The sequence below is a fragment of the Megalobrama amblycephala genome, linkage group LG19 (assembly GCF_018812025.1).
Source record: "Megalobrama amblycephala isolate DHTTF-2021 linkage group LG19, ASM1881202v1, whole genome shotgun sequence".
Lineage (NCBI taxonomy): Eukaryota > Metazoa > Chordata > Actinopteri > Cypriniformes > Xenocyprididae > Megalobrama > Megalobrama amblycephala.
In genome coordinates this window covers 5,620,448-5,644,537 of record NC_063062.1, presented here as the reverse complement: position 1 = coordinate 5,644,537, position 24,090 = coordinate 5,620,448, and the positions used below count along the sequence as shown (strand labels likewise).

General features: G+C 37.6%; 1 protein-coding gene across 3 annotated transcripts in view; it reads right to left on the bottom strand.

The window, feature by feature from the left end:
- sipa1l3 (signal-induced proliferation-associated 1 like 3) overlaps positions 1–24,090 on the bottom strand; it is a 96,575-nt gene that overhangs the window by 49,567 nt on the left and 22,918 nt on the right. The gene's annotated exons all lie outside the window — the stretch shown is intronic.

Here is a 24,090-nt window from a genome sequence, read left to right as displayed (position 1 = left end):
ACATGTCAAAATAATAAGCCTGATATTATGAATTACAGCGCACAAGGTGCGATAAAACATCCATGTGTGAAATAACAGTAGATGTGGCATGTGTGTGTGGCAGTGCCAGCCCGCAGGCATCTACCCACTGTCTCCTCAGACAATAGAGTCAAAGCAAAGCTGATGGGTACAAGCTGACAGCTGCTGCTCTTGCCTTCGTACCGCTAATACGGTTCGCTCTTCTCTCACACACACACAAATACAGAAGGCTTTGGAATGTCTGCTCGTAGTATAGGACATCAAAGGCAGCCTAAGCCTGATTCATAGCTCATGAATTTCGGGTTTATCTATCTCGCACAGACGCCGCCTGCGTAGACACGAGCTGTTTTAGAGGGAAAGATAAAAGTGTGTGTGTGTTCCTGACCTTCTATACGCACACACAGTCTCATACTGAAGGGACAAGAGGAGACACGCTCCGGCACACAAACATTCCCTGCGGTGTCAAACGTTATGGCCCGACAGACTCCCGGCCATCAATACTGATCAATTCAGCTCTAGTTCCTCTCCCGACTGTTTGTGTGAAGGTGAAGAGTGTGAGTGACAGTGGAGATCGGCTGGCAACGGTGTGCGTCAACGATGGATCGCGGACCTCGGGAGGTACACACCTACGTTTAGTTCACACTGGGCGTCTGACACACTCCTGATTCCATCAGTGAGAATTTACCGCTCTGACTGCCACTACAGCAAATCACATTACAGCCCACCGCTGTTTCACCATGACAACACATTACAGCATGCTCCACTTCATCCAATTAGGCCTGCCAAGACTCAAAATACAGCACACCAAGGCGGTGGGCAGAGAAAGGGTATTTTGAGGTTACGCACACAGACATGTAGGATGTAGGGACATGTTTTTAAAATCAATTAGTTGGTGGCTTCCTTGAACGAATAGTCAACTAACTGGAGTTAAGAAAGTACTGTATAATAATGCTGGGTTCAGGTTCACCAGACCCCAATCAGACAGATATGAATGCCTTTACATAAGACTCATTCTGATATTAGAGTGCGATAGACACTACGTCACTAAAAATAAAATCTAGATATCTATACTTCTATAAATGATCAATCTACATAATCTCAAAAAAGCAGATATTTGGCATTGAATGGATAATGCATTTAAAAAAAAAAAAAGAATTTATACATTTATTCAGCAAGGATTTATTACATTGATCAAAAGTGAGAGTTAAGACACTTAAAACGTTACAAAAGATTTCTAATTAAAAGAAATGGTGTTTTAAAGAATCATCAAAGAATCCTGAAAAAAAACTTTTAACATTAACATTGATAAGAAATGTTTCTTGAGCAGCAAATCAGCATATTAGAATGATTTCTGAAGGATCATGTGACACTGAAGACTGGAGTAATGATGCTGAAAATTCAGCTTTGATCACAGGAATAAAAATACATTAAAATGAAAAGTATTTCAAACTGTAATAATATTTCACAACCCCAAACTTTTGAACAGTTTAGTGCATCTATATAATCTCACAATATCTGTTCTTTCAATATAGTGTATCAAGTAAACATTGTGTTAAATATGTTTGCTGAATTTAACATTTTAACATACATCTTAACTGCATCATTCATTAATTAGGTTAGCCTATATATCATATATCTTTATATCAGACCCTTCACCTTTAATTATCAGTATTCGCCATTGAAAAAAATGCATAGTCTACCATTAGTTAGAAAAATCCCTGTAGAAAAAACACCTCAAAAGAGATTAAAAAATCCTGTTTTACATATATCATTAGTGGGACAGTGCCTTGGAAGACACTGCAGGCGCTGACGCAGCAAGAAACATCAGAGTTTGAAATGGGAGCTGCACTGTGACATGCAGTCACATTTGCAATGGAGAGCCACACATTAGAAGGATTATTCAATCTGAGCCGCATGAATATTGTAAAAAGTTGCTATTAGTGTGACTATTTCAGTCTCTCTGACTTCCGAAGTTTTCTGGTAAATGAGTGAGACTCTAAATACACGCCAGGCACATCCTCTGAGAGTTGAAGCAGAGCAGTATCGGCATAATGTAATGTCTTTGTCTTGCCTTGACAGTACAAGAGTCTCCTCGGCTCAACTGTTCTACTTCAGGGTTGCTGCCCCAAATACGTTAAAAGCTCTCTGGGAAGCTCTTGTGGACAATTTCCCACTCTTACTTCAAATTCAGCATCTTGTAATGGTCCTGACAGCTGAGAATTACAACGGTTGGAAGGGTGACAGTGGAAACACAACATCCTGATACTGAGACGCAACTGTGACAGAACCGAGGGCTCACTGACATCCTCCGCTGGCACAGAGTCTGAGGGATGCATGTTACCAACAGACAGATATTTCTGTGAATTTAGACCAACAGTCCAAATAGCAGTGAGTTTACAATAGAACCATGGCGATCTGCTGATAAATTAAAATTTGAAATGCACTGCTGGGAGTTAGCTCACAAAATTAGTGATGCATCAAAATTTATTTACCAAAACCAAAATTAAAGTTTTCATTTAGTCAAAAACTGAAACCAAAAATGTTGAGCGGATTCGTAAACACCTCTGATTGGCCTTTGTGTTCACATGCTCATCAGATATGTCTGTGATTGGCTACAATGATCAATGCACAGGAGCATTTGAAAGCACACGGAAGTGTTTGATTTTGAAAGCAGGACCGGTATGCTGATAGACGCCAGCTTTCAAACGCTCCCATGTGTATCTGTGTAAGTGCCTGGTGAAGAGCGTCATTGATGTCTATTTACAACATGCTTTTGAAGCGTTGATCATTGTAGCCAATCACAGACACATCTGATGAGCACGTGAAATCAATAGGGTCTTTCGCACTGGAGGAATCTTTTCATAGTTCCTAGAACTATTGGCTGAAGTACCCGGATTTTGTCGTGTTCGCACCGCAGGAACTAGGAACGATTTTAGTTCTAGGAACTCATTTTGGGGGAACTAAATTAGCTCCTACTTCAGAGTAGGGTCTAAACCAGCTCTACAGGAACTATCAGTGATGTTAGTGTACATTGATTGGTCAAACGCATGTCAAACACCAGTACCCGCCATTTTTAAAAAGCTGTGTAAACATTTACTTCACGAACATGGAAAACAGTGATAACGGCATTTACCTGTTGTCAGCAGGGTTGTGCTCTTTTCTCCGCCTCAATGATATGTAATACTGAAAGTTGTCATGGGAGATTTCAAATCTTAGCCCCACTTTTTGCTCTTTCAGTCATGTAAATTATGCGTTTTAAATTCCATCTACGTTATCATGAAACCTACGACACACAACAAACACAGCTCCGATCACAGCATCTTCCATCTGGTTTTGAAAATGCAGCGCTTAAAGACGCCACTGTCGGCCGTTTCACAGTTCCTATTCCCAGTCTGAGTGCAACCAGGAACATGTCCCAGAAATTAGTTCCCAGGGAACTATCCTAGTGGCTAGCTCCTAGAACCATTCGGTGTGAAAGCCCCTAATGGCCAATCAGAGGTGTTTGCGAATCCACTCAACAGCGCTCAAAGCATCATGTTTTTAAAATTTCAGAACGGACTTGGTATCGAAGTCAGTGCTTTTGACAACACTAATTTACATAGTGACCTAAACAAAGCTGAAGCTCAGGTATTTCAAACTTATTTTTAGCCCTGAACGAAGAGACCTATTGTGGTGAGTATTTAGGGACCTTCATTGCTTTAGTCAATGGTTTCAGCCCTCCAAAACAATTTTGACCAAAACTTGCTGTTTCAGCCCAATATTTTCTGTTACTAAAATTTTAGCACATCACTAGACAAAATGTATCAAAAAAGTGACTGTTGAAAGTGAAGAGGAGCAGCAGAGGGGCTCTGCAGAGTTTGACCTCTGCATTGATATGGAACAGCCTCAGCCTCAGGCACAGTCTCAGTATGGCTGCAACTGCAATTGCAACAACACACACATAACAACAGCCTTTACATGCCGCCGAGCCAAGATATCATTTTATATACAACTTGAGAATAAGCAGCACATACAGAAAACTTCACTTCAAACTCAGAGAGAACAAAGAGCTATTCATGGTTTTGCGAGAATCAATCTCTCAGCATTATCTCATCTCTTACACCCCAAGCCAGCCTCCGCTCTTCCAAGTCCAAGTCTAAGTTCGCAGATCCATGATAAAGCCCACACCTCTGCTGGATTCATATCGTACATACACACAGAAATGCAAACAATTGTGTCTCCATCACGGCAGTCGTGTAAGGCCTCATCTGATGTTGGGACGCACATTCATTCTCGCCATCTGATATCAAAAGTATCGCCCTCACGTTTTCATGCTGGGGTAAACAGCTTTACGATTCATGTGTTGATGGTACTTTTAAAACACAAAGCAGTCAAAAAGCCCCTGAGAAACCTTAGATTACATAAGCCAAACTCTTAGAGCACAGAACAGCCATTACAAACATCTCAACTGCTTTAAAAAGATCTCTCAATGACAATCAGTGGGAGAGCTGCCAAAGAGGCAATTTCCATCTATTACGCCTGATGACTAATTACTCTCCTTCAGTTCCAAGAAGTGCTAGAAATTATGCAACAGGAGGAAACGTCAACCCAGTCTAAGTGGAGATACTAATAATAATCCCTCGCAGTTTCGCTTTTCCTCCAGACTTCTGCTCAACAGGGGTCACAGTCCAAGCCGTTAAAATGGCTTCTACATGACAATATAAGGGATAAAAGGTTTAACTCTTGGTAGCTTAAAGGGGTGGTTGATTATGATTTCACTTTTTAGCTTTAGTTAGTGTGTAATGTTGCTGTTTGAGCATAAACGACATCTGCAAAGTTACGACGCTCAAAGATCAATGCAAAGGGAGATATTTTCTTTTAAAGAATTCTGTTTTAAAATTGAAAATAGTGATTTCTGATTAGTTCACTTTCAAATGAAAATTTCCCCAAGCCATCCTAGGTGTATATGACTTTCTTCTTTCTGATGAACACAATCGGTACATTAATAAATATCCTGACGCATCCAAGCTTTATAATGGCAGTGAACGGAACAAATGATTATAAAGCTCAAGAAAGTGCATTCATCCAAAGCTAAACATAATCCACACAGCTCCAGGGGGTTAATAAATGCCTTCTGAAGCAAAGCGATGCATTTGTGTAAGAAAAATATTCATATTTAACCAGTTAAAAGTAAAATATCTAGCTTCAGCCAGACCACCTTCCGTATTCAACTTAGCTGTGTGGAGTATGTTTCACTTTGGATGGATGCAATGTCTTTGAAGAACATCAAAGATGTCTATGTTTGTCACATCAATGGAGTGTGTCCAGACTTTGAATTTAAACATGGCTGGGGCATCTATTATTTTTGTCCGCAAGATTGTTAAAAACCTCTTTTTCTTAGACTAGTTAGTCACGTTTCCCTCATTCATGTGTTGAGCACCGCCTTGAAGTAGTGATGCTGGGAGCAGGGAAATCTATTAGAGCACATTTTATTAATTAAATTATCGATATTTGGCACCAGCATATCGATTCTCATATCGCACAGAGAAGGATGACGATATATTGCCCTATCGATACTTTGTCCCACACCTAGTGTATATGTCTACATCAATTAAGTGAGGCCACTATACTATAACAATATCAAATGAGAGTATATCAAGAGTTTTGATTTGCACACATTGACATTCTTTGAATGATCCAAGTATGATCTGCATCAACCCCACAGTGTTTTATAAAGCAATATATTACATCCTTTCAGAAACACAGTTCTTTTGTTTAAAGAGATCCTCCAGGAACTGAGGATCTGGCAGGGTCTCTCAAACTCATGTTTGACCCAGAGCAGGAATGCAGGGATTCAGGCCATTTCCTCCAGCTGTCTGACTCCAACACTTCAGCCAGAGAACAACACTTATCTCCTCCTTAATTCTGCATGTCCTCCACTCATTTCCTTACTTTCTCTTGTTCTTTTTTATTCCCTTTATCTCTATTATTTTACATTCTTTTAATATATATATATATATATATATATATATATTCTCTTCTGTAGACAAAACTGTGTCCCCTTGCTCTCATTCTCTCTGTTGGAAAACTTCTGAGACTATGCCAACAACCGCAGGGGTCCTGATAATGATGACAGCCTACAGGACTGAATTACATCCCCACAGCTGCTAGAGCTACATCCCTCCCGAGAGAGCGAATGTACACGTTTGCACGAGCACACACACACAAACACACACACACGACTGCACTCTAGTTGGCACACATGACTACTGTGTGAAAAAGGGGTCATAGGAAGTGCTGGATAAGTTCACTTGTTTCCAATTATTGAGATGTCAACAGTAGGAACTAAGCAGTAATTCCTAAAGAATAATGTTTTTGAATGCTGTCCACCCCATGCACAAAACCCGTCTTAATTTATCTAAACTTCAAATAATAAATTAAAATTATAAATGATAAATAAACAATACAATTTTCATAACACTTTTTTTTTTTTAAAGATTTTAAGGTGCAGTAAGTGATTTCTAAAGCCCCCATTTACACTAGTGTGTTTCTGTTTTAAAGCGCATAACTTTTGCTATGGTTATGCCTGTCGTTTACACTACTCTGGCGTTTTCGACCCTCGAAAACTGAGACTTACGAAAACGTTGCAGAGCCCGTTTTAGTTTGAAAACGCCAGGGTTGTGTTTGAGTGTAAACGGACCAAAATGGAGACTTTTGAAAACAATGGTGTGGCTGCCCACGTTCACTCTGCATATTCTTGACGACCGTGTAACAATAACATGGAGACTGAACAGCATGGGACTGCAATCTTTGCTGGCTTTGTTGTCATTTTAAGCAGCCATTGCGCAGTTAATGCTGCAGCTACCTACATGCGCAAGAGGCAACTGTTTACACTTGTACGCGCATGCCCACTGTGCATGAACGGTCATGTGACATGCATTTTTGGTCGTGTAGTGTAGATGGAGATCGTTTCTGAAACGCTGTGGAAACGCTAGTGTAGACAAGGACCGTTTTCATTTTAAAGGTCCCGTTCTTCGTGATCCCATGTTTCAAACTTTAGTTAGTGTGTAATGTTGTTGTTAGAGTATAAATAAAATCTGTAAAATTTTAAAGCTCAAAGTTCAATGCCAAGCGAGATATTTTATTTAACAGAAGTCGCCTACATCGAACGGCCAGTTTGGACTACATCCCTCTACTTCCTTCTTTAATGACGTCACTAAAACAGTTTTTTGACTAACCTCCACCCACAGGAATACACAAGAGTTGCGTTTGTAGAGTGTGTTTGTCGCCATGTCGTCGAAACGCTGTTATTTTCATCCCGCAGTCCAATCACCGGGTCTGATTCCGGATCAGATTGATAGGGTAAAATTAAAGACATGTTTACAATAACACTGAGCGCGTGCATCTCCACGTTATGGTAAGAGGCGTGACCTTTCCGGGCAAGGTTCGCTAAGCTGCTGTCGAATCACAACACAGGAACCGCTGGCACAATCAGAACTCGTTACGTATTTCTGAAGGAGGGACTTCATAGAACAAGGAAGTCATCAGCCCGTTTTTATGACAGTGGAAACAGCGGTATACAGATAAGTAAATTATGTGAAAAATACTGTGTTTTTTTACACGCGAAACATGAACACATGTTATATTGCACACTATAAACACAATCAAAGCTTCAAAAAACCACGAAAAACGGGACCTTTAAAATGCAGTTTTACGCACTAGTGTAAATGGGGCCTAAAAAACACTTGTTGAACACTTGATATTTGAAATCAACCCAAATAAACACACCCCTCCCTTCAATGCTCCGCCTTCAAAATGCACGAACACGCAATGCAAGAGTGGATGTCTCTTTATCATAGCTATCATAGAAGCTAAGCAAAATAAAGATAAAGTGAAGATGACGAACAAGCAACAAGGATGAACAAAAAAAAAAACGAGCATACAGTACACAAGAGTTGATTGTTAGTCGCCAGCAGCACACACAAAACCAATGTTATTCAAGTATGGAGCAGATACAACGCTACCTCAGCGTCTGTTTTCAAGCCTTCCCGCTTAGGTCTTTCTCCAGCGCTGGAAAGCTTTTCGAATATTAAATTGTGTCCTAAAGCTCTTGCCTGATCATAACCCTTCTTTTTCCAGTGATGTTCCTCTGGCCTTTTCCCTTTTGTAATGTCTCTCAGCCATATCTCTTTCTACAGTCTACAGTCTCTTTCTCCTCCCACATCATGAGTGGACACGCCCCCTGCTGCTGATTGGCTACAAGTGTGCTGTGCTGCTCAGTCCATATCCACTTTCAACAGCATTTCTCAGAAATCGCTTAAATGTTTTTAATTAAACTGAATACATTTTATTAAAACTCTTGTGTATCTTTAACTACACAAAAAGAGTCACACAAAATATCGGTCAATAATGATGTAATGATCATTGTAGAAAGATCTGTTGCAATATTTACCTCAATTCAATTCAGACTGCAAGCTCAAAACTCAAAATATAATTTCTTCACCGACTGTGCTGTAGATTCACAGAAGCGCAGTGCAGGAAACACTGGTGTGATGTATGACTGAATCAGTGCTGACACTGAGAGACTTTAAGAGACGGGAATTAAATTAGCATGCAAGCATCTCGGGTTCTTCATGTATTTTCATAACCATGTCCAGGCATGCGTCTAGTTTAACCCAGTCTAATTAATGTTATGATATACTGACGGATACAAAGATACTTATCTGATCCCTGAGGGGAAATGCTGTGACTAACATTTAGCTAGAGGAGACACAGCACCGAGTCCAGGGAGGCCCATTTGGGGGCACAACTCATGCTGTCCTGTGATTAAGTGTCATCACATAATGAATGTGTATGATGAGAGCTGTGCCATGAGGGGCCGAAGACACACCCGGTAACTGTAGTACACTGCAGACAGCTTAACAAGAACTGATGGCCTGAGTGATGAGGACAAACAGCATCCGGTAGGGGACAGATGAGGCTTTGCAGGTCAAGCTAGAATGAATCTTCATTGGGGAATGATAAAGCTCCCTTTCTTCTAGTTTATGCTTTAAAAAAAAAAAAAGTCTCCCCCAGGATAGACACTCACTTTGGATTAACATTGGGTCAATCATAGATTAAAACGTCTTACTTAAAACTTCATCCCAGACAGCTACGAAAATAACAACTGAAACACAACATTAGAAGCATTAAGCAAGATGGCATGGCACTTTGCAGAAAAACAGCTGATTCCTATTATTATTAATAATAATAAAAACAATTATTGTAATAATAACTATTAATATAAATAACACTAATAAACAGCCAACATTCATGCAGTTTATGAACAATATTCATTGTTTGACATAAATGAGACAGAATTGCTAATTTCCATTATATTCATATTCATATTCATACTACTACTACTACTACAGTAATAATAAAAAATTAATTATTATAATTATTAATAATCCTACACCCTAAAAAATGCTGGGTTAAAAACAACCCAACTTGGGCTGAAAATGGACAAACCCAGTGACTGGGTTGTTTTAACCCAGCAGTTGGGTTAAATGTTTGACCCAACCTGCTGGGTAGTTTTATTTAACTCAACTATTGTTTAAAAATTACTGTATTGCTTGCTTAAAATGAAAATTTTAAAAAATTTAAAAATGGAATCGCATTGGATTGGAAATTAACATTTACTAATATGTTTAATAAATGAACATTTATTTATAAGTTTAATGAATAATAATTAAACAATAATCATTTATTAAATTGCTTATTAATAAATGTTCACCTTTTGATTATTATTGTTGCCTCTAGTAATTATGTGTCTGATTTTTATTTTCCAACCTATCTCAGGTTCATTTTAAGCCAGCCATATAGTCATTTTTAAACAATTGTTAAGTTAAATAAAACTGCCCAGCACATTGGGCAAACTTTTAACCCAACCGCTGGGTTTGTCCATTTTCAACCCAGTATTTTTTAGAGTGTCATTTATAAGCAATAGTCTTACTCCAAGTAATATATTGTTACTCCAAGCAATTTAGCTGGCCTAAATATGACAAAATTATAGGCTGTTTATCAATGCCAAGTAACACAGAAGTGAGAATGGTAGGGCCCTATGAAATCAGATTTATATTTTTCCAAATTCCGTTTTTTCCGTTTTAATTTTTCTGGATTCCGTTTTTTTCCATTTTAAGCTTTTTGGACTTGATTTTAATGGTTAAATAAAATTTTAATAATCAAAAAGAATGTCTAATTAATTGAATTCTTAAAAACAACAAATTTATTAATTAAAAAATATATTTTTGATTTTTTTGTTTTTCAGAAATTCTGTTGCGTATTTTAATTTTTCTGGCAATCAAATGAATGGATAACATTAATTTATCTTCTAATCATGAAATTAAATTTTTTTTTATCAAAGTGCTGCACAACAGAGCTTTACTGTTTAAAACATGAAAGAACAACTGAGATTGTTCCTTAAAAATATAGTTTTAATAATTTATTATTATTATTATTTTTAAGTCTATTAGTGTTAGTATTATTATTGCATTGAAACGTATCTTAATTCTACTGTACAAAAGTATGTTTCTGTCAAGTTAAATCGAACTTTTATTTTGACGGGTTGCCAAGACCTTTGAGTTACTGTGTGTTTATGCTATGATGATAGATTTTCTCAAATAAAGCTATAAAATGCTGATGAAGTGATGAAGTGACTTTTGAAGATGAATTTTGTGTGTACATGAGGCGATGAAAACACTGCGAGCGTTACACGTGCTTCAGTGTGTGTGTGTGTGTGTGTGTTAAATGAAACCGCGCTTCTGCGCCATTCATTTCAGAGACACACAAACATGCAGGATTCATATTTAAATAGTCTTTTTGCGGTTTAATATTCACAGACACTAGTCTAGCGATTTAATTTAAGTGTACAGACCTGCTTTTTATTCATTCATCAAAAATTTGACAAATTCCGTGACATTCCGTGTTATATGGCAAATTCCATTTTAATGAATGGATTCCGCGATTCCGTCCGCGTTTTCTGCATCGCGGAAATCATAGGGCCCTGGAATGGTGTGCGCTCACAAAAGTGCCCATATAATGAAACCGTGTCTTCAAACACAGATCATCCAATCAGATTTTTTTTTTACTTTGTTAGCTATTAAAGCTGCTACATGATTCATTTGGATGTTTGTTTCTGGAGCTTAACTGAACATCATATGGTTCTCGCTCTTTTAAACATAAACAGATGTACACCAACCCTCAGGGGACAGGCTTTCAGAAAAACTTAGATTAATAACTTAATCTAATAACTCAGTATGAATTAGGCTGCTATGATCGGACGGAATGCAAGAGGGTTAATTGAACAATAACTCATTTACATAAGCTCAAAAGTTCTTTTCCCATGAGTCTACAGAGTATCTGGACACCCACATTGTCCAAAAACAACGTTTTAAAAGTGTTTGTGCTGTATGTCTTTAAAATAAGCGCCACTTCTGATACAGGTCAGACAGAGCTAGCATGTGGTCCAAACTCATCTATCAGAACTGAACCCTCTCTAACCCCAACCAACTAACCAACACAATAGCATGGGTCATGAGGCATTAGAAAGGGGGAGGAGGGTTACTGTAGTCGAACAAAAGAGTCTCTGACACAGTTTCTCTTCTGTCTGCTCCTCTCCCTCTTTTTCAAACAAAGAACTCGCATGCGTGAATTTAGAAAATGCGAAAGAATGCAAACGCATCTGCATGTCTGAAAATGCCTGGCTTTGCATGTATTACTGCATGTGTGCAGATTTCTGAATGAGTCTGCAGAGCTCTTGTGCTTTCACTAGCAGATCGGCCTCCAAAGATGCCCTAGATCGCTTTTCCTTCCTTGTAAAGATCTGAGTGGCTCTTTGTGGGAAAGGGCTTTTCAGAGCTGTCAGGAGAACCAGATAAAGCAGAAGCCAGTGCTGAGGATGATGGAGCCCAGTGATAGAGATAATGCTGCTACTCTAGTCCTAATGAAACGACGCCTTTCTCTGAGTTACACCCACTAACAATGAGATGAGAGGGTGGAGAGAGAGAGAGTGAGAGAGAGAGAGAGAGAGAGAGAGAGAGCTTTGTGATCCATGTTAACTAGAAGAGGGAATTTTACTGCGTTCCCTGTTCGGGGCCCAGGGGAGTCTATGTCTTGTTTGTGATTGTTTCCTAGCATACATTCAGCTCCAACATTGTTTTTCTCCAATGTTCATAACCCAAAAGTTCAAAAAGAAAGCAATTACATCAGTTTGCTAAAAAAAAAATTGCAAGAAATCTTATTAAATAAATCTACTCGGTAGAATATGAGGTCCATAACTATAAAAAAACAGCGCCAGCAGACAAAGGTCAGTCATGCTTCAATGAATGAGGAATCGAGATAACCTTTTGAGGGTAAACATTTATTATTTGAACTCTGAAGATACAGCTGGAGAAACATAAAACGTGTTGAAGGAAATCAGAATTAAGTGAGTAATAAGAATCTGTCCACTTACACAAACAAATCAGTGAAGTGAGTTTGTGGCTTTTAGGATCAGCTTGTGTTCAGACTCATTCCACCACGAGTGAGGAGAAAGACGACAAATAAGAGAAGAAAACAAGTAAGAATGCGTATGAGAATATTTTTGTGGAACGAGAATGTGTTTGTAATGTACAAGTTCAGAAAGTTTATTTTCTTCATTTTTCCCAAATTCTGTATGGGGAAGGATGTTTGCCTGTAGCTAAGAAGGCCAACATCTGAAGCACAGAATAAGAGACTACAATATGTGGCTCTGTTCAGAACATCATCTTACTCGTCACACTATTACTGGAGTATGAATACTGTGCACAGCATGCAAAGTTTCAACCGGAATACCCACATGACCCATATTTTTCAAAAACAGAGCACACTGCATGGAATACAGAATCCCACAATGCACTTGACTTGACATTTCCAGTGTGACGAATGAACCAGGAGTTTTATTAGTCATGATTTGCAACATCACTCTTGACCAGACTGCCAATAGTTAAGTCATTTTTTACATAAAATTGGATTAAAAACACAAAATAAACATTTTAATTTCCAAGCTGTTAACCAAGCCAATGTGATGAGATCATGTGACACAGTGAGGACATCAATGTTGCATACTACCGTTTAAAACATTGTTGCCTAAATCTGTTTTACAAACACTTTTATGGATGCTTGTTTTCGCCACTAAATAAAAAAATAAAAAAAGGTAATTGCAACTTTATCTCACAATTCTGACTTTTATTCTTGCAAATTGCGAGTTGTAAAGTCAGAATTGCATGATGTAAAGTCAGAATTGCGTGTCATAAATTCACAATTTTGACTTTTTCCTCACAATTGTGAGTTATGACGCAATTCTGATTTTTTTTCTCAGGATTGCGAAATATAAACTCAATTGCGAGTTATAGTCAGAATTGCATGATATAAACTCGCAATCGCATCTTAAAAAGTCAGAACTGCGAGATATAAACTCGCAATTCTGACTTTTTTTCTCAGATTTGTGTTTATATCTTGCAATTCTGACATTATATCTTGCAATTGAGTTTATATCTTGCAATTCTGAGAAAAAAAGGTCAGTCTTTTTTCCCCTCACAATTGCACATTACAACACACAATTGGTTTATATCTGACAATTCTGAATTTATATCTCGCAATTGTGAGTTTATATCTCGCAATTCTGAGGAAAAAAAAGTCAGAATTGTGAGATATAAACACAATTGTGAGGAAAAAAGTCAGAATTGTGAGATAAAAAGGTCGCAATTACCTTTTTTATTTTTTTCATGGTGGAAACGAGCTTCCATACACTACACTACTGTTCAAATGTTTGGGGTCAGCAAGTTTTTGTATTCAGCAAGGACACATTAAATTGAAAAAAAAAAAAAAAAAAAAAAAAAAAAAAGACTTTTATTATGCTACAAAAGATTTCAACATGTCAAAAAAAGTATCAAGTTAAAATATTAAGCAGCGCAAGTTTTTTCAACATTAACAATAAGACTTTTTTGTTGTTGTTGTTGTTGTTTTGTTTTTTGAGTACCAAATAAGCATATTAGAAGGATTTCTGAAGGATCATGTGACACTGAAGACTGGAAAAATTATGCTGAAAATTCAGCTCTGCATCATAGGAATAAATAGAAAATAATAGAAAACAGTTATTTTAAATTGTAATAATATTTCACAAAATTGTTTAATGTATTTTTGAGCCAATAAATGCAGTCTTAATGAACAGCATACAAGAGTTATTTAAAAACATTACTGACCTAAAAGTTTAGTATACTGTTGACATTGTGCAGTATAAATTAAGTAAAGCAGTATTTCATTTTAAACAGTCTGTATTTTTAGGCTACTGCTGAAAAGGGTCAAGAATATATAGCAAATATATTACAATCTATTTTTAGGAATAGTTAATACTACTAAAGCACTAAAATAGTTCACACTACTTATACTTTGCCTGGTTCAAATCTCCCAATTTTTAATGAACCCTTAATCTTCATCTTCTTTCCATTCACTCTGCTAAGCACACACAGGCACAAAACGAACCCAATATAACCGCTCTTTTAGCCATTTTATCAGTCTCACTCACCCCAAAAATCTCACTAAAGTCAACACGCTTACAGGAAGAAAAATTGACACACGACCCCGAAGCATTTCTTCCTTTCATAATGTATAACAAGCATATAGTGTTCTGGTATTCATATCGTATAATAACCAAACGTCTTGCAGTATTCATGCGGGGTGACCGCACAGGCGTGGCGCTGCATGGCGATCAGTAACACAGCTGAACGGCAGAAACAGCAGTGGGCCGCTATAATCACCGACAGTGGCTGAATTATTCATGCGCGGGGCTCCTCCCGGCCTGTGTGTTTGCGTTGTAATCCAAAGACTGCCAACCCTCCCACGACTCCTGAGTGTATCCCACTCTCCTGTACGCCACATTCCTCACGCCTGTTTCTGGATGTGTAACGTTTGCCCTCACAATAAAACACCAGCATGCACATCTTTCCCCAGCCTAAACACACATTCTTAAAAAGAGACATTTGTCTGGTAAGTGAATGATGTGGTCTGAGGTGATGTTGAGCAAAATGTTACACCCCACCCTCAAACCCGTACAAGTCTCAACATGTCTGTGTACAGGATACAAAACACAAAAATTCAGTTTAAAATCAAAATTGTAATGTTGCTCACTGACCATGATTGTTGTCATTTGAGAATTTTTTTTACGTTTCATCAGAATTAATGCACTTTCACCAATAAGCACAAATCAAGACAATTTTTAACTTTTTAACCAATGGTTTATTTTACTCATTTATTCATCTAGTTTCCTGATATATAATATTATCCTATAAATAAACACCCTCTAAACTGGTAAAACTCAAAAGCTTTTTGCAAAAGCTAAAAACAATAAAATTCCAAATAGTAATTCCAATAATTCCAAATTACGCTTATTAAAATATCCAAAAACCATTAGAACAATGTTGTTTATTTTGTTGACTTGTGTACTTACATTATTCCAAGAATGTTTCAGTCCAGAGAAATAAGCAATTTTAACCAGGACAGTGACTGTGCGTTACCTATCAACGACATCATATCCGCGTTACCCTCGATTTCCGGTTTTATTTCGTAGAAACCATGAAAACACCAAAGACGCTTTTATATATATTGTTTTGTGTTTTATTAGACAGGTGAGCAACTGTTTGGATACATTCATCGACAGAAAACTAATAATGTTGTATAACTTCTTTTTGTTTAAATCTCGTTTTCTTGATTTACCGCGAGTACCATGTTTTACCGTGTGTCATGCTCGTCTCTCTTTAGAAATTGCTCCAGCGGCCTCGTTCAGCTACAACGGCTTTCAGCCACACCCTGCTTTATACTACAGTAATGATAATAAATCTTTAATACATTCAGTTTTATTTTGTTGTATTTGTATTTTATTTATATAGCACCGATTTAATACAACGTTAGTTGTCCAAAGTGCTTCACAGTCACAGTCTGTGAAGTTTCAGCTCAAAATACCCCATAGATTTTTTTTAATTCATTTTTTAACTGCCTATTTTGTGGCATCATTAAATATGCACCGATATATAGGTTGCGGCCCCTTTAATTCTCGTGCTCCCCACCCCCGGAGCTTGCGCTTGCCTTGAACAGCATAAACACAGTTTACACAGCTAATATAACCCTCAAAATGGATCTTTACAAGTTCGTCATGCATGCTGCATGCATACATCGGATCATGTGAGTATTGTATTTATTTGGATGTTTACATTTGATTCTGAATGAGTTTGAGGCTGTGCTTCGTGGCTAAAGCTAACATTACACACTGTTGGAGAGATTTATAAAGAAAAATTTATAAAGTTGTGTTTATGAATTATACAGACTGCAAGTGTTTAAAAATGAAAATAGCGACGACTCTTGTCTCCGTGAATACAGTAAGAAACGATGGTAACTTTAACCACATTTAACAGTACATTAGCAACATGCTAACGAAACATTTAGAAAGACAATTCACAAATATCACTAAAAATATCATGATATCATGGATCATGTCAGTTATTATTGCTTCATCTGCCATTTTTCGCTATTGTTCTTGCTTGCTTACCTAGTCTGATGCTTCAACTGTGCTCATCCAGACGTTCTGCCCTTGTCTAATGCCTTGAACATGAGCTGGCATATGCAAATATTGGGGGCGTACACCCCGACTGTTACGTAACAGTCGGTGTTATGTTGAGATTCGCCTGTTCTTCGGAGATCTTTTAAACAAATGAGACTTATATAAGAAGGAGGAAACAATGAAGTTTGAAACTCAGTGTATGTATTTTCCGTGTACTGAACTCTTGTTATTCAACTATGCCAAGGTAAATTCAATATTTAATTTTAGGGCACCTTTAATGTTTTTCTATTAAAACAAAAAGACTTTATATTGTCACACATGGGTTGCGCAAGTGCATTTATTCCGCAAACACAATTGCAAACAATCTGGTCGAGATTTGTTGAAGAAAATATAGAGGAATTTTGGTTAAGTTTTTATTTTTATCTTTGTTCGTCAACAATATTGCATTAACAAATCACAAAGGACCAATATTTTAGTCGTTCCCCAGCATTAAGTGCATATCCACGGGGGCAAATGTGAGCGTGAGGCGTTTATCATTGAGCAGACTCAGTCAGCAGTTAACCTCAACAGCGTGCATTTACGGAGCTCCGCATCCCTTTGAGATACAGTATGTTGTAATCCAACTCCCCCTCAATCTCTCTTCCTTCCCTGAGCCAGATGGACAGAGCAGGGAAAAGGGGAGCTGTAAACCCACTGGGTGGCCTTGGCTAAAGCTGTTAGCAGTTTGCTGGTTTGCAGTTAGCACTGTAATGAACTGCAGCTCCTGCAAACAATTAAAGCCGAGGGGAGAGGTACTGGAAACCAGAACCAACTGTCTGCTGCCCCGGCAAGCCAGCCAACGCTACTGAGTTTACAAAATACCCCACTTATTTCCAGCCTTTCATTTTGAAAGTACCCTAAGCCCTATTCTGAGAAAGCATAAAGCAATAGGTTTAAGTTAGAGCATTAGATGCTGTGTATTTTCATATTGTTGTGCACCTGGATGTCAATCATCCAGATGAGCTGACAAAGGAAAAATAGCCTTTCCACAAATGTACTTTTTTATTATGAACAACATCAAGGTACACAATCATTCAAGTGTGCCTCACAGTCTTGTTTTGATTTGTGTCAAATTAAAAATTACATCTACACTGATAAATGTACCAATTTACATACAATCTGTCCAAAAGAGTGTGCATGAATCCAAGCGTCCCATCAAAGTGTGTTGAAAACAGAATGCTAAACATGTCTGCATGATGTACTACTACCATAAGATTTTTGAAGGGTTTAAAAATAAAGACAAATCAGCACCAAATCAGCATACAACAAAAAAAATATGTTTGAAAGTTGTAAGTAAAATAAAGATTATTAGAGCATGTTTTACAAGAAAATATTTTTAAAATCTTTCTACTTCAGAATTTCATGTGTAATTCAATGTGATAATACTAGCAATTTCTGAGTAAATCTTACACCAAATTTGCCCCCCCGAGTGTATTAGAATGATTTCTGTAGAATCACGTGACACTGAAAACTGGAGTAAATATTTAGGCATGTGCTCAAAGCTGAATACTATGTTTGGAAAGGAAATGATGCATTCTACAGAGCCCCTAAAAGGACATGGTGATGAAAAAATATTTCAATGCTTTTGCGTTCTTTTGCAATTATATAGTTGGGTTATTATATTGTATATAATTTGCGGGCATCAAGGAGCCGCTATCAATATGTGGGGTATTGAAATCGCTTTTATAAGAGCACTCGCGTTTTACTTTCGCTTTCAAATTCATGATCACGTGTACTCTGTTTATAGGGAACGGCGGTACTAACCGCACATTTTACTAAATAAGATATTTGTCAATGACGCTCAGGATCTGTTGCGCACCAAATCCTACCTGTCAGTCATTTCTCCTTACTCTCTTCACGTGATAAGTGAAATCTGATGTACTGTAATGTAACCGACTACCACAGTAAGCCTAACCATGTCCCTTTAGGGGCTCTGTTGAATGCGTTATCCATTTTCCGTGCCTTTCCGAATTTGGAATTACACTGTAAAACTACTATAAATTGACAGGTTATTTCTAACAGTATTAAGGCTTGTTCACAGCAATGAACGATAACGGTCCATTTATTCTAAGCTCACACGCTGCGGTTTTAAAATGTGTACAACATGTTTTTGCTGTTCTTGTTGCATTTACACAACTTTAACCAGCAGATGTCCTCAGCAAGCTATGTTTCGACTGAATAGCTAGTGTAATCGATCTAATCTAACAGTGAATGTACCTGACGAAGTCAATATAGTGGAACAAAAACAAAAACAATGCTTAGTCTTTTTCACTGCAACTTCAAAGGAAACATCGAAACTAGTGGTGTGGACAGTGCTATTCTTTTATGTTTAAAACAATCTTTAGAACTATATCTTTATAGTTAGTGGTGTGAACGGGCCTTTATACTGCATTTTCATAAAACAGTAACATGCTGTATCTTTTACAGAATGTCTGTAAATATACAGCAGTTTTCGGTTTTCAAATTTTTTTTTTTTTAAATGGTACTCGGTACTGCAGAAATGCTGGTATTGTCACATTTTTTAAATTTCAGTACCGACTTGATACCAAAGTACTGGTACTTTTGACAACCGTACTCTGCAAACGAACAAGAGTCATTATGCAGTGTGAATAAAAGCAGTTCTACTCAACCTTGGTCAGGAGGACACAAATTGTCAACAAATGTCGGCACATGCTCCAGATTCTTGGGTGCATTTTTTGTTTGAAGCCAGACGCACAAAAACAAACAATGAATACAAACAGACAGAATCCCGGCTGAGCATCTGCATCTGAGCTTTTAACGCCACAGAAACACTAAAATGCGAACGCAGACCCCCGCTCTCACCACTGTGCTGTTTTCAGCATTTCCGGGCTAAATGTGAGACGGTAAGAGCTTTTACGGTAGTGCTTTGTTGTGTTAATCTAGGGTGCATTATTGAGCTTCAGGTCTGTGAAGTTCAGCTATGTCATCTCCCTGTCCTCTTGTGACCTCTGGACCATGTTTCTTGTGGCTCTCTTTGAGGCTTGGAGGAGAGTGGCTCATGGGCAGCAATGAGCCCAGATGGCAACCGGTCTGCCCAGGCCTGCCCTTACCGAGCCGTCCAGCACCACGCCAGCTGCTGTGTGCACCTACAGAAACGGGCACAGATGGGCTGCAGGGAGCGGCCCTCGGCACAAGCTTGAGGGGGCAAAGAGCCTTGCAGCACACCATGGGGGCTGTGTGCAACAAACTTCAGTATTCTGTAAAACAGGTTGCATCTCTTCCGGTTCAGGTCTTTTGTATGTGCTTCTTTAAACATAGAGCCATTTTTCTCAAGATACCTTCAAAGGAGCAACCAAAGATGAGCATAACCGATGTCCATCGCATATGCAGATTGATATATAAAAGTTTTCCAGTTTTCTTCTTCTCACTAACATTTAAAATGGCAACAATAAAAAGAACTAGCTAGGTTAACTTATTACTAATGCTGGGACAATACATCAGTTCTCGATACAATTACTCTGGATCGATTCTGATATTTTCCGAATTTATTGCGATTCTCTCTCAAATTGATTCTGAGCTTAGTTTTTTAACAGCAAATGGCACTCTAGGCTAGTTTTTAACCGCACACTCAAATGCTCACGAAGAAAAGTGCTGGAGAGCGCTCGTGCGTTCGGCTGAGTCATGTAAGTGGTTAAATATACTTGCACCTCGGCTCAGAATGCTTTTATGACGTGAGATTAATGTAAACACAGCCCACTGCGAACACTCTTGTAATTCACTTCAAACTTTATACATTATTTTTTTAGGTTTAAGTGGTGTGTATAAAGGAACTGGAAGTAGGCAGAGTACGGCTGTTTCTAAAGCACGTAGTGCCATCTGTTGTTAAAAACTAAGCTCAGAATCGATTTGCGACACATTCGGAAAATATCAGAATCGATACAGAATAATTGTATCACAAATTGATAATCAATGTTTTGTCCCAGCCCTACTTATTACCTTCAAAGTCCATAGATTTCGCTGTCAGTTCATACTGCTGTTAACACTTTCTCTGACAAGCGGATATGATGAAACTGGTTTTCCTGTTTGTTCATGTGACGTTCGGAAAAAAGACTATTGGGTTATTTAGTGCTGCACAGTTTTGTTATTATTGACTAAAAATATATATATATATTTTAAAACTGTTGATTAAAATAAGGCTAAAATAAAATATAAATAGCAGATGAAAAAATGTTGACTTGCAACTAAAATGTTGACTTGTCAAAACGATACCTTGACAAAGGCTACTAGACAAAACGTTGGTAAATTAACCAACCAATTACGTTGGTCTATATGCTTCAGTGTGCACAGTTGTTTCCTTCTTACTGACTTGCAACTAACTAAAATTAATAAGTTTTAGTTTAAGTAATAAAATTATGAAAACTTAACCTGAAAAAAAAGAAAATAAAAGAGATGAAAAAGAAAATGAAAAAAAGTTAACTTTTTTGCAAATTAAAATAAATTTGTTGAAGTACTAAAATGACCAAAACTGAAATAAAAGATTAAGCTAAATACAAACTATAGTAAAGAAAATGACAAAATGGCCATATCTTGTTAAAGATGTACAGAGGCTTTGACAGCGCCGTTTATAAACGCCTGTGATGATGTTAGATATGGTTATTACAGGCATGTGAAGCTCAATCATCATGTTCAGTGTTTGACAGGGCCGCTCTATTGATTGTTACAGATCTGACAACTCTCTCATGCACACAATAGTGATATCACAAGCAGCCACAACAAACTAAGCGTCAGCCGTAACTAGACAATTTAAAATGCATTTTTCAGTTCAGTTTAAAGTCGGCATGAAATCAAAATTGACCTTTCGCCGGGAGTTTGATTGACAAGCGATCTAACCAATCAGAACGCCGCATCCGCCATTTTGTCCGACAAAGCAGCCAGTAGTTAAAAGATTAACCTCGGTGGAGTTAAACTTGAAAAATGGTGTGTATTGACGTCTTTCCGCGTTTGAAACAACATTCATTCTCCTGTTCATGGACTAATAGGAAGAGATGATCGGTTTTTACCAGCGGTTGAGCTGAGGATCTACAGCAATCTGTCACGACCATGGTCACGACACATTAAAGAGCAACAAAACGGTTTTTATTGTTTGAATTTCTTTAATAACTACACGGTTTGAAAGCTGGGTTTTTGTTTAATATCATAAGTAACCTGCTCTGTCTTGTCTGTCGATGTGTGGTCAGTATCCTCTTTGTTCCGCGATGTATTTTTCACTGCGTGTGGAGTGACAGCGCCACGGCTTGTCGGACAAAGCAACAGTAACTAAGGGGGGCGGGGCTCGGCGAAAGGCTAATTGACCCTATTTACTTTGTTAGTACATATTTATAGTCTTGTGGTGAACAATTAATCCGTGCAAGTTAATACACAGAAAAATCTGTTTGTCGCGGTAATCTTTAATCAAAATTTGAAAAGTTACTTCCGGTCTGGAATGGCATTCCTTCTCTGATGACGTCAGTTTGACAGCTTGGGTTGAAACGCATAAACCACTCCTCTGCAACCGTTAGTATGCTATGAGCGAGAGATGGAGAGGAGGAGCGCTAAAGTAAAACTCTGCCCTCTATTCAATATTTCGTTTCACCTGGAAATACGTCACAACACTGGAGAAAAGTCGTTTGCAACTTCCGGTTCAGGAGGACTTTAAAGGTATAGATCAGCAAAACAATTAACATTCGGTGGATCACAAAAGGAGATATTTTTAATATTTTTCTGGTTGTTCTTTTCCATGTAGTTACAATGAATGATGACCTAAGCTTTACGAATCAAAAAGTACCATTAAAATATTAAAAAAGTAGTCTTCTAAAGTCATATGAAGCTTCGTGTGAGAAAGAGAACAACATTTACATTAATATTCATTGAAAACCCTGCGTCTTTTATGAAGCTTCTGAGCTTTAGTCCTTGTTCATTGCAATTGCATGGAGAAAAAAAAAACACGCAAATGAAACGCTTTTCAAAATGTGGGAGGATATCATAAGGACTCATAAGGATGAAGATAATTATAATTATAATTTTAATTTCTGGGTAAACGATTCCTTTAATATGTTTAATTTCTTCACATAATAGGGAGAAAAATGGAGACAAAAAAGCTGATTTTCCTTCTGAGTTTTTTACTAAATTCATCTGTGGTTAATTATAAATCTCTGCAGATTATTCACAGACGTTTTGCCCTGGTGGTGGAGAAAGAGGAAGGATGGGGAGGAGGGTGAAGGAGAGCTTCAGAGCGAGTGGTTTGACCCGGTTTCTATAGCGCTGAGCCGTAAGGCAACGTGACAGACTCGGCTCAGACATAAAGTACCCAGCCTTCAGCGAGCCAAGCAAGACTGAAGCATATGCACTCACAAACATGCCAGACCACTTCAAATGCAGCGCTGCCATTACAGTTCAGATGGAATGAGATTAAAAAACACAACACTACATTAGCTCTCTTAATCACGGTTAAAGTATAGTCTGGCATGCAGTACTATGAAGAATGGTGCATGGTGGAAGTCACTAGCATAAAATATGGACTTTCTTGCAGAGTGATTTAACGTAAGAAAATGCCAGCAAAGTGGGCTACATTACTCTGAGTAAATGGAAAAATCACTGTAATGCAGGTGTGCAAACATTATGACAAAATGTATTACTACTACCGTTCAAACGTTTTGGGTTGGTGAGATTTTTTAAAGGATTAGTTCACTATAAAAAGAAAATTACCCCAAGATTTACTCCCCCTCAAGCCATCCTAGGTGTGTATTACTTTCTTTCTGATTAACATAATCGGAGTTATATTAATAAATATCCTGACACATCCAAGCTTTATAATGGCAGTGAACGGGACCAACGAGTTTGAAGCTCAAGAAAGTGCATCCATCCTTATAAACGTACTCCACATGGCTCCGGGGGTTAATAAAGTCCTTCTGAAGCAAAGTGATGAGTTTGTGTAAGAAAAATATTTACATTTAAAAAGTTATAAAATATCCAGCACTTTCTTGAGCTTCAAACTTGTTGGCCCCATTCACTGCCATTAAAAATCTTGGATGCATCAGGATATTTATTAATATATCTCTGATTGTGTTCATCAGAAAGAAGAAAGTCATATACACCTAGGATGGCTTGTGGGCGTGTAAATCTTGGGGTAATTTTCATTTTAAAGTGAACTAATCCTTTAATGTTTTGAAAGAAATCTTTTATGTTCACCAAGGCTGATTAAAAATACAATTGTGATATTGTGAAATATTATTAAAATTTAAAATAACAGTTTTCTATTCATATTTATTTTATAAATATTAAATAATATATTATATTCAGCTAAATCAGCTATATAACATGTAATTTGTCCCGTGATTTTTAGCAGAAACATTTCTCTACAAACATTTCTTATTATTATTATTATAATTATTAAACGTTGATGTTTAATAAAAACCGTGATGTATTTTTTTTCTGAATTCTTG